The sequence below is a fragment of the Mya arenaria genome, chromosome 14, assembly GCF_026914265.1.
Source record: "Mya arenaria isolate MELC-2E11 chromosome 14, ASM2691426v1".
Classification (NCBI taxonomy): Eukaryota; Metazoa; Mollusca; class Bivalvia; order Myida; family Myidae; genus Mya; species Mya arenaria.
Window position 1 is genome coordinate 38,419,418 of NC_069135.1, and position 15,853 is coordinate 38,435,270.

The 15,853-nt window shown below is 34.9% G+C and overlaps 1 long non-coding RNA gene across 2 annotated transcripts; it reads right to left on the reverse strand.

Moving 5' to 3' along the window:
* Positions 1-5,154: 5,154 nt before the first annotated feature.
* On the reverse strand, positions 5,155-15,514 carry LOC128218562 (uncharacterized). Of its 2 annotated transcripts, XR_008258396.1 has the most exons (7): positions 15,309-15,514; positions 13,464-13,550; positions 12,585-12,728; positions 10,326-10,430; positions 9,231-9,307; positions 8,138-8,240; positions 5,155-7,247 (listed from the first exon to the last, which is right to left on the reverse strand). It is a non-coding gene; the product is annotated as an uncharacterized LOC128218562 (long non-coding RNA). The 2 variants fall into 2 exon arrangements; XR_008258397.1 differs by lacking the exon at positions 13,464-13,550.
* Between the last annotated feature and the right edge of the window lie 339 nt (positions 15,515-15,853).

Here is a 15,853-nt window from a genome sequence, read left to right on the forward strand (position 1 = left end):
GAAACAGAAACAAGATTTCAGGAAGAGACACATGATTTCAGGAAGGGACACCTGCTTTCAGGAGGGGACAGATGCTTTCAGGAAGAGATACCTGCTTTCAGGAACAGACACATAATTACAGGAAGGGATACATGCTTTCAGGATAGGACACATGCTTTGAGTAAGGGAAGCATTATGACAGGAGGGAAGTCATAGTTTCTAAAAGTAACAAATGCTTTTAGGAAGAAACATTTGATTTTAGAAAGGGACACATGGGACATGATTTCAGGAAGGAACACTTGATTTCAGACAAAGAAAAATGACTTTAGGAGGGGACACATGATTTCAGGAAGGGACACATGATTTCAGGAGGAGACACATGATTTCGGGAAGAGACACATGATTTCAGTAGGGGACACATGATTTCAGGAAGAGGCACATACTTTTAGGAGAGGATACATGATTTCAGGAGGAAACTTATGATATCAGGAATGGACAGATGATTTCAGGAGGGGACACGTGGTTTCAGGAAGAGACACATGATTTCAGGAGAGGGCACATGATGATTTTAGGAGGGAACTCATGGTTTCAGGAAGGGACAAATGATTTCAGGAGGGGACACATGAATTCATGAATAGACATATGATTTCAGGAGGGGCACATGATTTCAGGAAGAGACACATGATTACAGGAGGGAATACATGATTTCAGGAAAGGACACGTGATTTCAGGAGTGAATTCATGATAACAGGAGGGGACACAGGATTTCAGTAGAGGAAACATGCTTTCAGGAGGGTACACATGCTTTCAAGAGAGGACATATGATTTCAGGAGGGGACACATGATTCCAGGAGGGGACACATGATTTCAGGAACGGATACATTATGACAGGAGGGAAGTCATAGTTTTTGAAAGTAACAAATGCTTTTAGGAAGAAACATTTGATTTTAGAAAGGGACACATGGGAGATGATTTCAGGAAAGAACACTTGATTTTGTAGGAATAGTAAAATGATTTTAGGAGAAGACACATGCTTTCAGGAATGGACACATGATTACATGAGGGGCACACGATTTCAGGAAGAGACACAGGATTTCAAGAAGAGACACATGATTTCAAGAAGAGACACATGATTTCAAGAAGAGACATATGATTTCAAGAAGAGACATATGCTTTCTGGAGGGGACACATGATTTCAGGAAGAGACACATGATTTCAAGAAGAGACACATGATTTCAAGAAGAGACACATGATTTCAAGAAGAGACATATGCTTTCTGGAGGGGACACATGATTTCAGGAAGAGACACATGATTTCAAGAAGAGACACATGATTTCAAGAAGAGACATATGCTTTCTGGAGGGGACACATGATTTCAGGAAGAGATACATGATTTCAAGAAGAGACACATGATTTCAAGAAGAGACACATGATTTCAAGAAGAGACATATGCTTTTTGGAGGGGACACATGATTTCAGGAAGAGACACATGATTTCAAGAAGAGACACATGATTTCAAGAAGAGACATATGCTTTCTGGAGGGGACACACGATTTCAGGAAGAGACACATGATTTCAGGAAGAGACACATGATTTCACGAAGAGACACATGATTTCAAGAAGAGACATATGCTTTCTGGAGGGGACACATGATTTCAGGAAGAGACACATGAGTTCAGGAGGGGACTTAAGATTTCAGGAAGAGGCACATGATTTCAGGAGGGGACACATGATTTCAGTAGGGGACTCATTATTTTAGGAAGAGACACATGATTTCAGGAGGGGACACATGACTTAAGTAGGGGACTCATTATTTCAGAAAGAGACAAATGATTTCAGGAAGAGACAGATGATTTCAGGAGGGGACACTCGATTTCAGGAAGAGACACATGATTTTAGGCAGTATGTTGGACTATACCGTTTTAATGTATAATTATTTTATTTTTATCAAGATTGATTCTTGATAAATTCAAGCTTTAATTTCATTTATGTTATTTTAACTTTATATATATATATATATATATATATATATATATATATATATATATCTACTTAGGGCATTAAGGAGACCGTATGTATTTTACGGCATTAAGGAGACAATTTGTATATTTTTTGTTTTATACTTTATTTTGCTTTTTTGTTGATAATTTAGTATTGAAATGATCATTTATTATGTGTACAAGATTTAGGCTTCTTAAATTAATTAACAAAAAATACACGTAATTTGCGGTCTCCTTAATAATTTGTAAGTATGTTGCAGGTTTTAAGGGGACCGGTATATATGTCGAAGGGTTTATGGAGACCAGTGTATATATAATATTATTTTTGAGGCATTAAGGGGACCATCCATATTTTATGGCATTAGGGGGACAAATTATATATATCTTACTTTTGACAGTGAAGGCTCCCGTAACCTTAAGAGACAACTTTGTAATAGTATTTTTATATAATTGTGTGTAATAAATCCACAAACATTGACCGGTCGAAACGGGAGGACTGCAAATTTCATAGGATATTCATCAGAAATCTTTTACAGACCATCTCATTCATTAAATGAAATTCAGCTTCAGTCACTTGGTATGTGTACCGTTTGATCAACAAAAAATATAATGGCCAGGGGCGGATCCAGGAATTGTCGTTAGAAGGAGGCGTTACTAAGGGGCGTTTGCAGGAGGATTGAGGGTTACTCAATCAAGAAATTTTTAACAATTTGTAGTCGGAAATGATGCATTATGTGCGTATTTATTTTCTTCTCATATATTGACACAAAAAGTAAACTTGGACGATTTTAAAGGCAGCGCACGCCGATTGCGCCCCATTCTCAATCCGCTAGTGAATGGTGACTTAATATTTGATATATTATGGTTAAATAGAACTTTCAGTTGAATTATATAGAAACTGTAAATTCTAAATACAAGTTTTGTGCTTGTAAAAACAATAAAAGTTTTATCTGCACAGGAATGTGTCTGTTGACGCTTGAACAGTTAGCTCATGATTAAAGAACATTGTTCATTGGGTTCATTGTGACCCATGGAAGTTTTTTTTTATTAAATTCCAACTTCCCCTTAAATTTTACTTGCCTAAAACTTTAACCTAAGTCAATCAGGGGCCATAACTTGTATTATGGAGTTATGTAACCTCATTGGCTGATGGTCCTGAACAATTGTGTGAAGTATTAAGTCAATTGAATGAAGGGTATAGAACGCCTTAACCAATAGGCTACGGAGACGGTTTTAATCCATGTACTCAATTGCAGATTCAGGGGTGGGGTCGGTCCCAGCGCGCGCGCCGTCCCCCACCCCTTTGAATCGTCCGTTTATAATACGTTCTCAGTCAATATCGGGAAAAAATACAATATTAAGATAAAAATGCACTTTTTCGGACTATAAATTAGGGGAGTCTAACCCCCACCCCGGTCCAACATTTTAATCCATTCAATTTCTGTTCTGAGGGAGGGGCGGATGTGGAAAGATTAAGCCCATGAGTTTCACGTACCCCTTCTTAAGTCAATTCCTGGATCTGCCACTGATATCTGTAATCAGATTTGTTGTTTCATAATGTTATAGTTCCTTTAAACAGTTTAAACCTTTTATGGCATCAAAATAAACAGACGCATGTTCAGTAAAAACATACTCTGTATACAACGTTCTCGTACTCCAGAGCGATGATGCTATGCATTATATTTATCATCATCTGACTGACTGAGTAACTGCCAAAACTTTTCCGTTTAAAGAGACTCTCTCATGTTTTGGCACCAAACATATTTTTCCTCGTAATGCATCTGAAAACACTTACATGTATATTTATTTTACTCCTTGGTACTGAAATTGCAGAAATAATAGTAACCAGGTTGATTTTCTTTTATACTTCAATTGCATTTTTAAAAAAACCGATTAAAGTATTAAAAATTTATCTTGTTCAAGTTGGGAGCAAGCACATGGGGGTGCAGATAACACATAGAATAAAAAACGGATCGCTTATCCACTCGCCCACAGGGACTCATACTAAGATGTTGAATATTTTAACCTTAATGGAAGTTATTGGTTTATCACGTGATTATGTCAATCAACTGATTGTGCAACAGCCTTTTGTTGAATCGGGTTAGTAACGCATGTCAAAATTTTGGACTTCAAAGACTATATTTTAGCACATATCAACATTTATTGAAGGGTTTCAGCCATCAATAGCTTGGCTTTAACACTTCGTTTGATTCGCCATACTTTATTTCGTAATAACAATCTATAAAATCCAAGTAAAAGATGCAATTTCAAAACACTTAACGCTTCGCTTATATTCACTCAGAAACTCATGTTCGAAAGATTTAAAAAAAAGTATGTCATAATCATATGCTCTTTAGCGGCTGAGTTTCTTAATATTTAAATCTCTTATAAATTTGCCAAATAAAATTCAACATGGGTAAACAATTATAACAAATAACGTATTTTATGTATTGCAACATATTTATAAAAAGATAAAGTCAATTAAATCAAATGACCATTTTCAATGTACTTTCTTTCTCGCGGAAAGTGGACATTTCATCTTACTCCAACAAGTGTGGGGTATGGTTGATTCCCTTCGTGACTGAAATCAACTTTTTTAAACACTGGTGCATTTCAAATCTAGTCCATATAAACAGCCCCTTCAGATTCTTTGACGATTGCATTTCCATGGGAGATCACTGCGTATGATAAACATACAAGTGTTGTTTAGCCACACTGTGGTTTCAATTATGTCAGGGGCGTAGCTACCCCTCTATTCATGTGAATTCATGTGCTGGGGGGTTCAGGGGCGTGCCCCCTCAGAAAATTTTGAAAACCATGGTGCAATCTAGTGCATTATTTAGTACTGGAAAATAACCAGTTTTAGATTCATGTAGTCAAGTTCGCATACTGCAACTTTGGTTGATTTTTTTGTCAGAATCATGTGGATTCAGCCGCGTATTCACGTATAGGCGGCTACACGCCTGTATGATGTGCATATGAATGTATAATTTGGTTTAAATGATGCATAATTAATGTAACACCTCCTTGCTGCTACACCAATAGAAACTTCATGGGATGTTAATAGTAAAAGAACTAGCACTGACGTTCCCATTTTTGTCTGAGTTATTTAAATAACAGATAACAAATTACGAGGTAAACAAATTTGTTTTGACTTCTTTAATGAATTATATAAACACATTGTATAAAGATATCATGACATATTTTAAACAATAAGTATGGTTGTCAATTAAACAGTATGCTAGCTTTAAAGATTTAGGCAAACCATTGGAATTTTACGGCGGTCTTAAAAGGTGTATTTAAAGCTGCAATCTCACCGAATGATCGTTTTGACTACCGGTACTCTTTTATTGTTTGTCAATAAATGGAGTATTTTTTGCAGAAATGTCTAGACCCAATTTTAAGTGATATAAGACTGCTGAAAAAAGATCAGATTGCAGTTCATCATATTTATGTTAAAAAAATGATGTTTTATGACTAAAAGCATTACAAACAATGACTAAAAGCATACAAACAATTTAATGTAAATTACTTTTTCGGCAGTTTTACCAAACATTTTTGATTGGTTCTATTGTGAATTATCTAATATGACTGAATTAAAGGAATGATAACCAAATCAGCCGATTTTGAGACAATTTTGTGTCTAAACTGACAATCTGTGAAAGTGCAGCTTTAAGTTTTGATCTAAAGCTTCATATACAAATTGTTATATTGTCAATAACTGTTTAAAAGGTCTCATGTACAAAATAAGATAATAATTTTCATAATATCTAAAATTGATTAAAATAAATAAAGTACCATTATACCTATTTCTTAATAGTGCCGTTTCTCATCTGACAATATCATTCAAAGCCATCATTTCAACTATGAATTTATTTTTAACTTTCAACTTTTCTATAGCATATGCAACAAAATATACCAAAAATACAAGCCATGAACAATATGATTGTTCAACTTGCATTATCTTTGACCTTTTGATATGACCATTTTCCAGTTTTGTTTATTTGTAAGTTGTGCCCTGAAGTATAAAGTATGACTGTATGAATCAAAAACAAGCAATAAAAACACTAAAAATATACCCCAATCCCTGTAATTTCTAATACAGTAGTAAAATCAAGCAATTAAACATTTAGAGCTGCAGCCTCACAGATATACCATTTCCACAACTTTTTTTGTGTTCGAATGAGCAAGTTTTTGCGTATTTATCTGCAAACCAATGATAAAAGATTGCTGACAAAAGATCAGATCGCAGATTTCATATTTCCGTTCGAAAATTAATGTTACTAACGGTTTAAGAAAAGTGCATAAAAATATCAATGTTTTAACTTAAATAGAAAAATCTGGGATTTAATTGTTCGCAAAAATTGGATGGTTCCAATCCAAGACATAAAATGAAAAAAGTTGTCAAAACATCCAAAGTGTGAGAGTGCAGCTTTATTGTTTGAAAGTAACTCTGTTTGCCTTGTGCCCCTAAACAGGGTTTAATTATATTATATGCCCAGTGGGCTTGTCCCTGTATATTTGATTGTATGATTGCAGTAATGGATACTGGTCTAATTATCTTCTGAAAATTTTTCACCAATTTTAAAGAATGAGAAAACATATTAACCTCATATAACGCTGTACAATTTAATCTCATTCATTAGGTTGAGAAAAATTCCCTAAAAATATTAATTGTGGAGACATATCTTATTTAAATACATACAGGAAATGGCGACATCATTTACCCTTTAGTATGAAAAAGGCAGTTTCCTGATATTTGAATAGCGGTTTTTTATTTAAGCATCTCAATTCATAGTATGTATGAAGTTTCAAAGGAAACCAAATCATTGTAACGATTGTTTTCAAAATAGATTCACACTCTTGATAAACTTCTTTTCCTAGTTTCAACTTTTGAGACTTTTTGATGAGCCTGCACCTTCCCCCTCTTATGCAGTGGCTTTAAGCAATAAAGCTACCAGCTCAAGTTGCACAGCTGGTGAACAAGACTGCTGATAGTCGGCAAACTGCACACTTGATGCCATAATAAATCATGTCCATCGACTTCCAGAATGAAGAAATGACAGCAGCACAGAATTGATTTCAATTGGACCTCTGTACTTTCATCACCTTGTTGTAGTCAAAGACTATGTTTTAGTGTGCAGTGCGGGATCTTGAGAAGCTTTCTGCTCGTCTGATGAAGTAAGTTTGGCAGAGTGTGACACTCCTATCTACTCATATGGCTAGACACCTGTGATCTATGTCTTCTTGTGTGTGCCCAACCATCACCTGAAGAGAATTTAGAGGAAGTTAGTGCTTGATTACAAGTCAATGTGACAAAACAAGGTCTTTCATTTATGCCACCAAGAACTAGTATTCCAAGTTTCATAACTCGTATGTTAACTCAAAGCAATTGAGCAGAAACTGTTTGGTAATTAATTTTAAGTCACTGCTTCCACTTATACTGCAAGTAATATTGAACGTGAACCGACTGACCCAAATGCAATTCTAAATAATTTTTATGTGCAGAAACCTTAATCCTATTGACACAAAAGTAATCCAATTGTATGTCTTCACAAAACATTCTACAACAATATTTGTCAATTTAACTCAAAGATTGATTACTGTTTATTAGTCAGACAAACACAGAGATGGCCCTATATCGCTCACTTGATTTGAGAAAGGATTCTAACTTAGTTATTGTTTGGACACTTACTGAACACTTTTGGTCTGACTTTATTATGCAGCTGGTGAAAATATTAAAAGTCCCTTAATAATGGGCTTACAAAAACATAAAAAATGTATTTGTTTAAAAAATTACAAAGGGCCATAACTCTTACAATATTTAAGTTTGTATTGAGCAGAATAAAAGGCTTTGCCTAAAATACAACCTTAAAACTATATTTACAAGTAAAACAAAAAAATCTACAAATATGTTTTTAGTATCTGGTTTTTGAGAGTGAATGATCAGAAGAAAACATCACACATTCACAATCATATTAAATAATAATTTAGTTTTTTTTAAATTATATTATATTTCAAAAACACTGCAAAAGACAAGACACTTACGTTTCAATTTCTTGATTTAATACAGTGATGATTATCAATTCTTATGAAGGCAGATGGGTCTTACACTCTAACCAGTGCAACTTGCATGTTCTTAGTCACTCAGTTATTACCTTTCTTAAAATTCTCCTCTTGATCTGAGCCACGCCAAAATGATGGGAGATGCTTTTGTTTTTCCATCAGAATGTATAGCACCTCTGTGTTTCTGTTTGTCTCCTGAAATAGTAAAAGTTTATTATTAATAATAATAACAATAATAATAATCAGTGACTTTTATTGAAATTATTTTCACCGATTGTGCCTTGCACATTGGGGAACAAAGTTGACTTCTGAGGAGAAGATTTTTCCATATAGACATATAGCAAAAAATAGCTCCGCACCCTGGAGCAATGTTTTTTATAAATCAATATCCAGTGAAGAAAATTCATACAGGATATTGAAACATATTTTGCTTCAAATGAAGACTTTTAACAAAAATAACTTAACTAGCTCTTCATCATATTAAATAAAAATTAACACAGTCTATGCCGCACACGGAGCCCCGCATTTGATCTTTTACCAAAGTTTGATTGAGAGTTTAGTTTCACATCGACAAGTCTTTACAGGTCTATTAAAGCTGCACTCTCACAGATTAAACATTTTGAAAACGGTTATATTTTTTATCTTAGAATGAACCAATGTAAATGATGAATTCTTTGAATTCCCGTCAAACATGTCCGAACCAAATTCAAACTATGGATAATCACTGTCATTCACGATGAAATTCAGCACTTCTTGCCCAGTATATATACCCTTACCTTAAGCAGAAGGCAAATTAAAACAAACACATTTGTCCGAAATTTAATCAAACTTTAAATGGTAGTAGGATTGTCATTTGTTCACGTAATTTTCAAGAATCAGGAAGTGGAGAACATTATAAAGCCATTTAACAATACAAACAAGACGATTTTCTATTGAATGTACAATAGTAGTACCGGGGTAATATGCAAATAGTTATTATCTCAAGAAAAGGACATCAAGACCAGTTCATTTACCAGTAGCATCTGACAAGTCAATAATGGTTCTGAGTTTAAAGAGCATAATTTTCATTTTACTGTTTGTTTAATCATTATATATTTAACACCAGTTGTGAAGAAGGAGTTATCATTATATAAGATTATATTATCTGGCAGTGGTTGAAAATGTAAAGTGAGACCAGTTTTTTACCTGTTATTGAACAAACTGTTATGTTGGCAGGACTGTCCTCCTCAGCAATGCAAGAACAGCAATGACTGGCTGGCACTCTGTAAAATGGCGATTAAAACATTTTGTCCAATTAAAACTGTCCCTTTCTAAACAATCCATCAGCAATATATATAAATGAGCTGCCCCATGTGGAAATGTATCTTGAGAAGTTTCCATTCCATGTAATGATGTCATAAAGATGAGCAGAAGACATTACTTACTATGCAGTAAAAGTTCTTACTTTAACAGTAAAGATATCTTTTTTTGAGAAAATTTATCAAAGTGAGCTCTTTTATGTCATGTTTCTAAGTCTTGTACACATCTATGTTACATATATAAATAATAAACAGGAATAAAATGAGGAGTTGTGTACACACTTATTCCTCCTTATGTACTGTGTAACTCAAGAAAAACAATCCATAATTCTAGTAAATCTCTAGAATTCCCTTACTTTTCTCGCTGTACAAAAATGAATGAGGAGTTGCAAACAAGCAGGGCCATAAAACTTTTGCTATTTAAACTGTACCGCAACAGCAATTTAAAGACAGTGATACTCATTGATGGAATAGGCACTTAGACAGCTACATTTTCTGAGAAATGGAGATCAGACTAAATTCTCCAGAGATAATTTATAGATTTATTTGAAATAAAGAACATGTTACAGTGTTTGTGTTAAACTTGTTACTTAACCCTGATTTAACAAAATCATTACCTTCAAACTGGTGATAAAATAAAAACAAATATACCTTATTAAACACTGTTTACTATCACATCTGTACCCCCCCCCCCTTCTTACATACTTAAGCGGCTGTTACCAAAGTAAAGAATGAAAGGTCCACAAGACCAATTATAAACCATGAACCATGAGAATCCTGTTTACTAATTTGATTTTAAATCACCCAAAAGGCTTTCTACACATAATGGTTCCTTAATTAAAATCTAGTCTCCAAAGGTGTCACAGTTGTGATTTCATTGAAAGACTTGAGATACGTTATTTAAAAAAATGACGACAGGAAAGATTATACGCAGAAGTCTGGCCGGGTATATAAGCCTGGAAATAAATACGCAAAAGCTCACCATGCTGCTAAGGAGTCTTATATAATTCCCGGCCCCAGTTCAGCTGGAGATTCCACACGGCTGGAAAACCGGCCCGGTGCACCCAAGCTTCACCATCGGCAGTATCTGCAAGAGGAGGGTGTAAATCTGGGAAAACGCATTTATAATCAATTTGCGAAAGTTCTTATCCGTCATAAGTAGTGAACATGTATGTGGCTTATAGAACATCTGAAATTAAGTTTAATGAAGGAGACAAAGTTCGGTCTGGGATCTAAACCTGGATTTTGATGCTGAAATTGTAAGGGCCGAATTCAGAACATCCACTCTCACTCACACTCCAACCACATTCCCGTAAGGGACACTCAAATGATCACTTGAGTGGAATATGGGCAGTGACACTCAAGTGATCTGTTCGTATTCACACGCCTCGCTAACACTCCACTTCATCAAGTGAGCAATACAGTATATAATTATACACGTATGTTTACATGATCATATCGGATTATCTGTTTGACTATGGTGATGTTTACATTATACATTGTAAACATATGTTTATTTGAGATTTGAGTACCTTATTGTTAGTTATGGCAACAAACAAATGATAATAAGTGTTATTCTAAAACTGATATTTTCATTTTAAAACAATTGGCTAATAAAAATAAACGTTTTGGGTTGTAAATAACTGTTGCAAAATACGTTTAAATGCATGTTTTTTGTTGTCATTGTTGTTGCTGTTTTAAATATGTAGCCGTTTTCCATTATATCACTTAATATGTATTCATATATAATCTTGTTTTTGTATTCTACATAAAGCGGTCTTGGGCGTTTGAAAATAATATATGGAAGTTGAAAAAATGGAAGTTGAAAAAATAGCAGATGGATAGAATTAGCGAATGAATCTACTTCTTATGGGGAAATAACACCTCGGAGTGAAAAACAACTCAAGAAATGTAGGGGAAAATGGATGAAGATGACGATAATAATAATAATAATGATGATGTTGATGATGATATGGTGGTGTTGGTGTTGGTGGTGCTGCTGCTGGTGTTGGTGGTGCTGCTGCTGATGATGATGAAAATAATAATAATAATAATAATCATAATAATAATAATAATAATAATAATAATAATAATAATAATAGTAATAGCAATAATAGTAATAATAATCCAGCTGAATGTAGGCTGGAAAATACATATCAATTCCCTTACCACGCTATGAAATGGCCTAGCGGCGTCAAGTTAGCGGCCTGGCGGCCTAGCCGCCTCATGTGACTAGCGGCCTAAAATTGTTTTCTATTCCAAAGCATTTTATATGCGTTCTTTTCTAAAACAATGATAAATTAAATGTCCTTTTCATAAATCAACATCCTTTAGTGAATATCAGCATTTCCCCCTTTTCATGGGCTGCTGGATGAGTTTTGGGGATTTTTAGGCCGCTAGGCCACCAGGCCGCCAAGTTCACGCCGCAAGACCGCTCAAGCGTGATGTATTTTGCATAGGAAAACAATTATTTTAGCATTGTTTTAGAAGAAAACTCATATAAAAATGCGCTGAAGTAGAAAACAATTTAAGGCCGCTAATGTACGACTAAAAACATTGATTTATCTTATTTTCCATTTAAACCATTGAACCTTGAAATAGATAACAAATTTAGGCCGCTAGTCCGTCAACCTCACGCCGCTAGGCCGCTAACTTCATGCCGCTAGAATGCTAACTTCACGTACCTTTAGCTGCCTGTCTTTGCAGCCATTGATGAATTGCAAACATCAACATTGCTGGGGGTTCAAGATCATTGCGAGACAAAACAAATATATGATAGGCGCATCCTTTTGAATTTGTTTTGTTTATAGATGGCCACATTATTGAATGAACATGTACTTCAATGGATTATCCCGGTCTCTTAAATATTGTCTGGGAACGAGCATGTCCCTTATTTGTTCCAAATATTTGATATATTTCATCTTTTCTACTTGCCATGTACTTTTTTCACATACACTCATTCAATTCCTATTCACAACCAATCCTCGAGGGCGGTTCATGTGGCCTAGCCGAGCACTCACAAATGTCCCACTCACGCAAAACACTTGAGTCTCACTCACACCTGTGAATACGGATATACCTTTCACTCGAAAATATCTCGACCGTTATGTGATTACAGAGGATTAACTCATTGAGTGTGAGTGAGAGTGATTGTTCTGAATTCGGCCCTATGTTTTGTTCAAATGAAGTATAAACTTACAGTGAGTACAGAGATATCTTGAAATCCAGATTTATCGCTTACCTTAAGTTCGTAGGGCTACAATTGAGAACTTTACTGTAAATTGCAGGAACTGTCCCCATGAGCCTATTGTCTGTTAGGGGAATGGTGGCTTAGGTGATTGGTGGTACCACTCTGCATTTCTTATCCACACAAAACACAGTGTATCTGAAAATGACATAGAATGGCCATGCACTTATGAAAGCTATGCTAGAAATACGCCGTTATGAGTGTATCAGATGACATTTCCACACAGAAATTGTGAGGCCTCCAATACAGCAGTACTGACATCAATGACGAAAACATATATATCTGTCATGGAGCTATGCTGGTTCTGTGGCGTCAAAACCACTGCAACTGGGCAATTCACTAGAAACATCTTTTCAGAAAAAAGAAACAACCAATACTGTGTAGCCTTTGTCACCCAGTGAACACCCAGAGCATCCAGTTACTTTGAGCATCTATTTACTTAGAAGTAGCCACATTAAGATCTCAAATTAACAAAAAAGTGTATCCATAAGCTTTCAAATACTGAACGAAGTGCAACTTTAAGGGGGGCTGCGAGCAAATATTGTCAAGGGCAGAAATCTTGCAGAAGTTTGAAAAAGATTATGCAAAGCTCTAGCTTGATGATTTTGGCCCAATTTCAAATTGTTACTCAGTAACACGGCGGCGTAAATTTAATCTAACATCAATATAGTTACACAGGAAAATAAGAAATAGCTTTAAACTCTCTAACATTCATGGCAGAGTGTCTGATGACGGTCCAGTATGCCAAAAGGATGGAGAATATGTGAAACATGCACATACACACCTTTACAGCCCAACATTTGGTTATGGTTTCACAGTTATTCATTTACACAAACTCACAATCAATCAATCAATCAATCAATGCACACCCACCTAGAAAGGTACGACATCCTTTGGAAGAGATGAATCTTGCAGTCTGGTAGACGGTTGCTGACTTAACTTTATTGTCCCAAGCAGCAACTGCAATTAGATAAACATGTTGATGTTCGCACTAAAACAAAGCTTAGTATTGAGTTAAATTAAACATGCAGCCTGTTGGCTGGGGTAACATATCTAAATCCCCAAATGGATGATCTGATCCCAGCCAACAGATCAGCGAAACACGAATTGTATTGCGTGTCCAGGGGGGGGGGGGTCCCAAGGATATATCTTGACGCAACTTACCATAGCCGCCTTGCGTTTTTGTTCACAAAGCCGGCACACACAGTTCATTCTCAGTTTGCATGTTGTGTACTGAAAAGTTCCAGCTTTCCATGACACTCGCAATAAACCTATCCATGAATTAAAACAAATTAACAAATAACTACCAGGTAATTATGGAAAAATAAATGTCATTTTTTACTTGATTGATAAATACAACTTATATTGCAGTCAAACTGGATAAAATATCAGAAAAATGTGTCCTGTTCCAAAAAGTGTGTTTTGAAGTTGCAGACAATAGTCCAAAGACCAAGAATTTAAGTGTTTAGACAGGGGCAGGCAAATCTTAAAAAAAATGTCAAAATTTTAAAATTTAAATAAAACTAAAATTGTACAAACCTTATATAAATCATGTGTACACTTGAAAATACATACAAGGATACAATGTACACATAATCAAACGCTACCTGAGAGAATCATTTTTTTTCAAGAACTAATTGAAGGAGTTCTATGACCCGCAAGCATTTTGTTGTGGGCGGACACCTTTAAACCTCTTTCCCGCACATTAATTAAACACATCTTATGTTTTGTCAGTGCCGGTTTTGATGACCAGTATAAATCTAAAAGCAGTTTTTCTGCCAATATTTACCCAAATGATTTGGATGAATGCTTAACAAGAAAGTGCAGTGTACACAATCAAATAAAGTATTTAGTGTTCCAGAAATAATGAGCAATCTGAAATCTGACCCCTTACATTCCTTAAATATTCACAAAGAGTTAAGTTCAAATTTAAGCAACATAAATCACATTCAAGCAGAATAATATTAAGCAAAAATGAGCATGAAAATAGAAACCAACTGAATTGTATTTTCAAATGTTCCATCCGTGTTTGTTTGTTATCTTTTTATGATTCAAATAGTAAAAAAATGGTGCAAATGTGAGAAGCTCTGAAGAAGAAAACTGATATTTTAATAGAAATAGTGATGAAATCACTGACATTATGTTTACTTAGCATCTAAAGCAACAGACCAACCAGACCTACCAGTATGCTAATCTATATTTAACTGCTAAATTTTAAAAACCCTAAACATACAGATAAGATCTGTGGCGCAGTTGTTTACATTGTGTGATTAAAATTAAATTTTTGGTGGTGATTAGTATAAATCCAAGATTTGTTTTCAGAAGATCAGCAATAGTGTTTTTTCTTTGTCTCAATGAAAAATGTAATGTTCAAGTTCATAAGCGCTGTTTAATCTGAGAATTTCCCTTGGTGTGAACCGCTTACTGTGTCCAAGTTATCCAAGCTGGATCTAAGACATTACTACAATATGGGCAATTCGCTCTGCCATTTTTATAGATATTTGTGTATTCCAAAGGTATTCTTTTGGTACATTGAACTCACAACAATATTTGAACTCCTGACGTCCAGCACCGCTGTCAGATTATCTAATCCAACCACTATGCCATTGCATGCTCTTTACTGAATGAAATAATGTAAGGCATTTGTATCATTTCGTCTTTTATTTATTAAAATCTGAGATGTTAAGGGAGCAAATCCCTTTTTAGATTGGAACATACCAAATAATAATAAGCGACGATGTAGTGGTAAACCAAGTTTGCTAGAAATCAATCGAGTTTCTCCAAAATACAAGCAAAAATTACACCGGATGTTGATACTAGTGATTTAGTTTCGGATGAACAAAATCCGGATAAATCATTTGCTTTTCATCCAAAGGGTGGACGATTTATACTACTGTACAAAAGTCATAAAAATAAACGAAAAAAAACGTTGAATATGTATATTAAACACTTACCAAGTTACCATTCTCTCTCCGTAAGAGATGAACGCCATACTGCATAATTGCACGGAGATGGTACCACGGAGATACCCGAAAATTTCCGTTATATTCCGGAAAGTTAAATTTCTGTATACTTGAAAATTTGGATGCTGATGGTACACGAAATATCGAATTTCCTTATTTCTGTTTTTTATGGAATGAAACTTCGGGATAATATACAATAGGCTTTAAATAAAGTAAAACAAATAAAAAATGCTTAGTATATAGCTATTTTTGACCAAAATTATGATTTTTTCCCTGGTCGCCTTAATAGCTATTTTTATG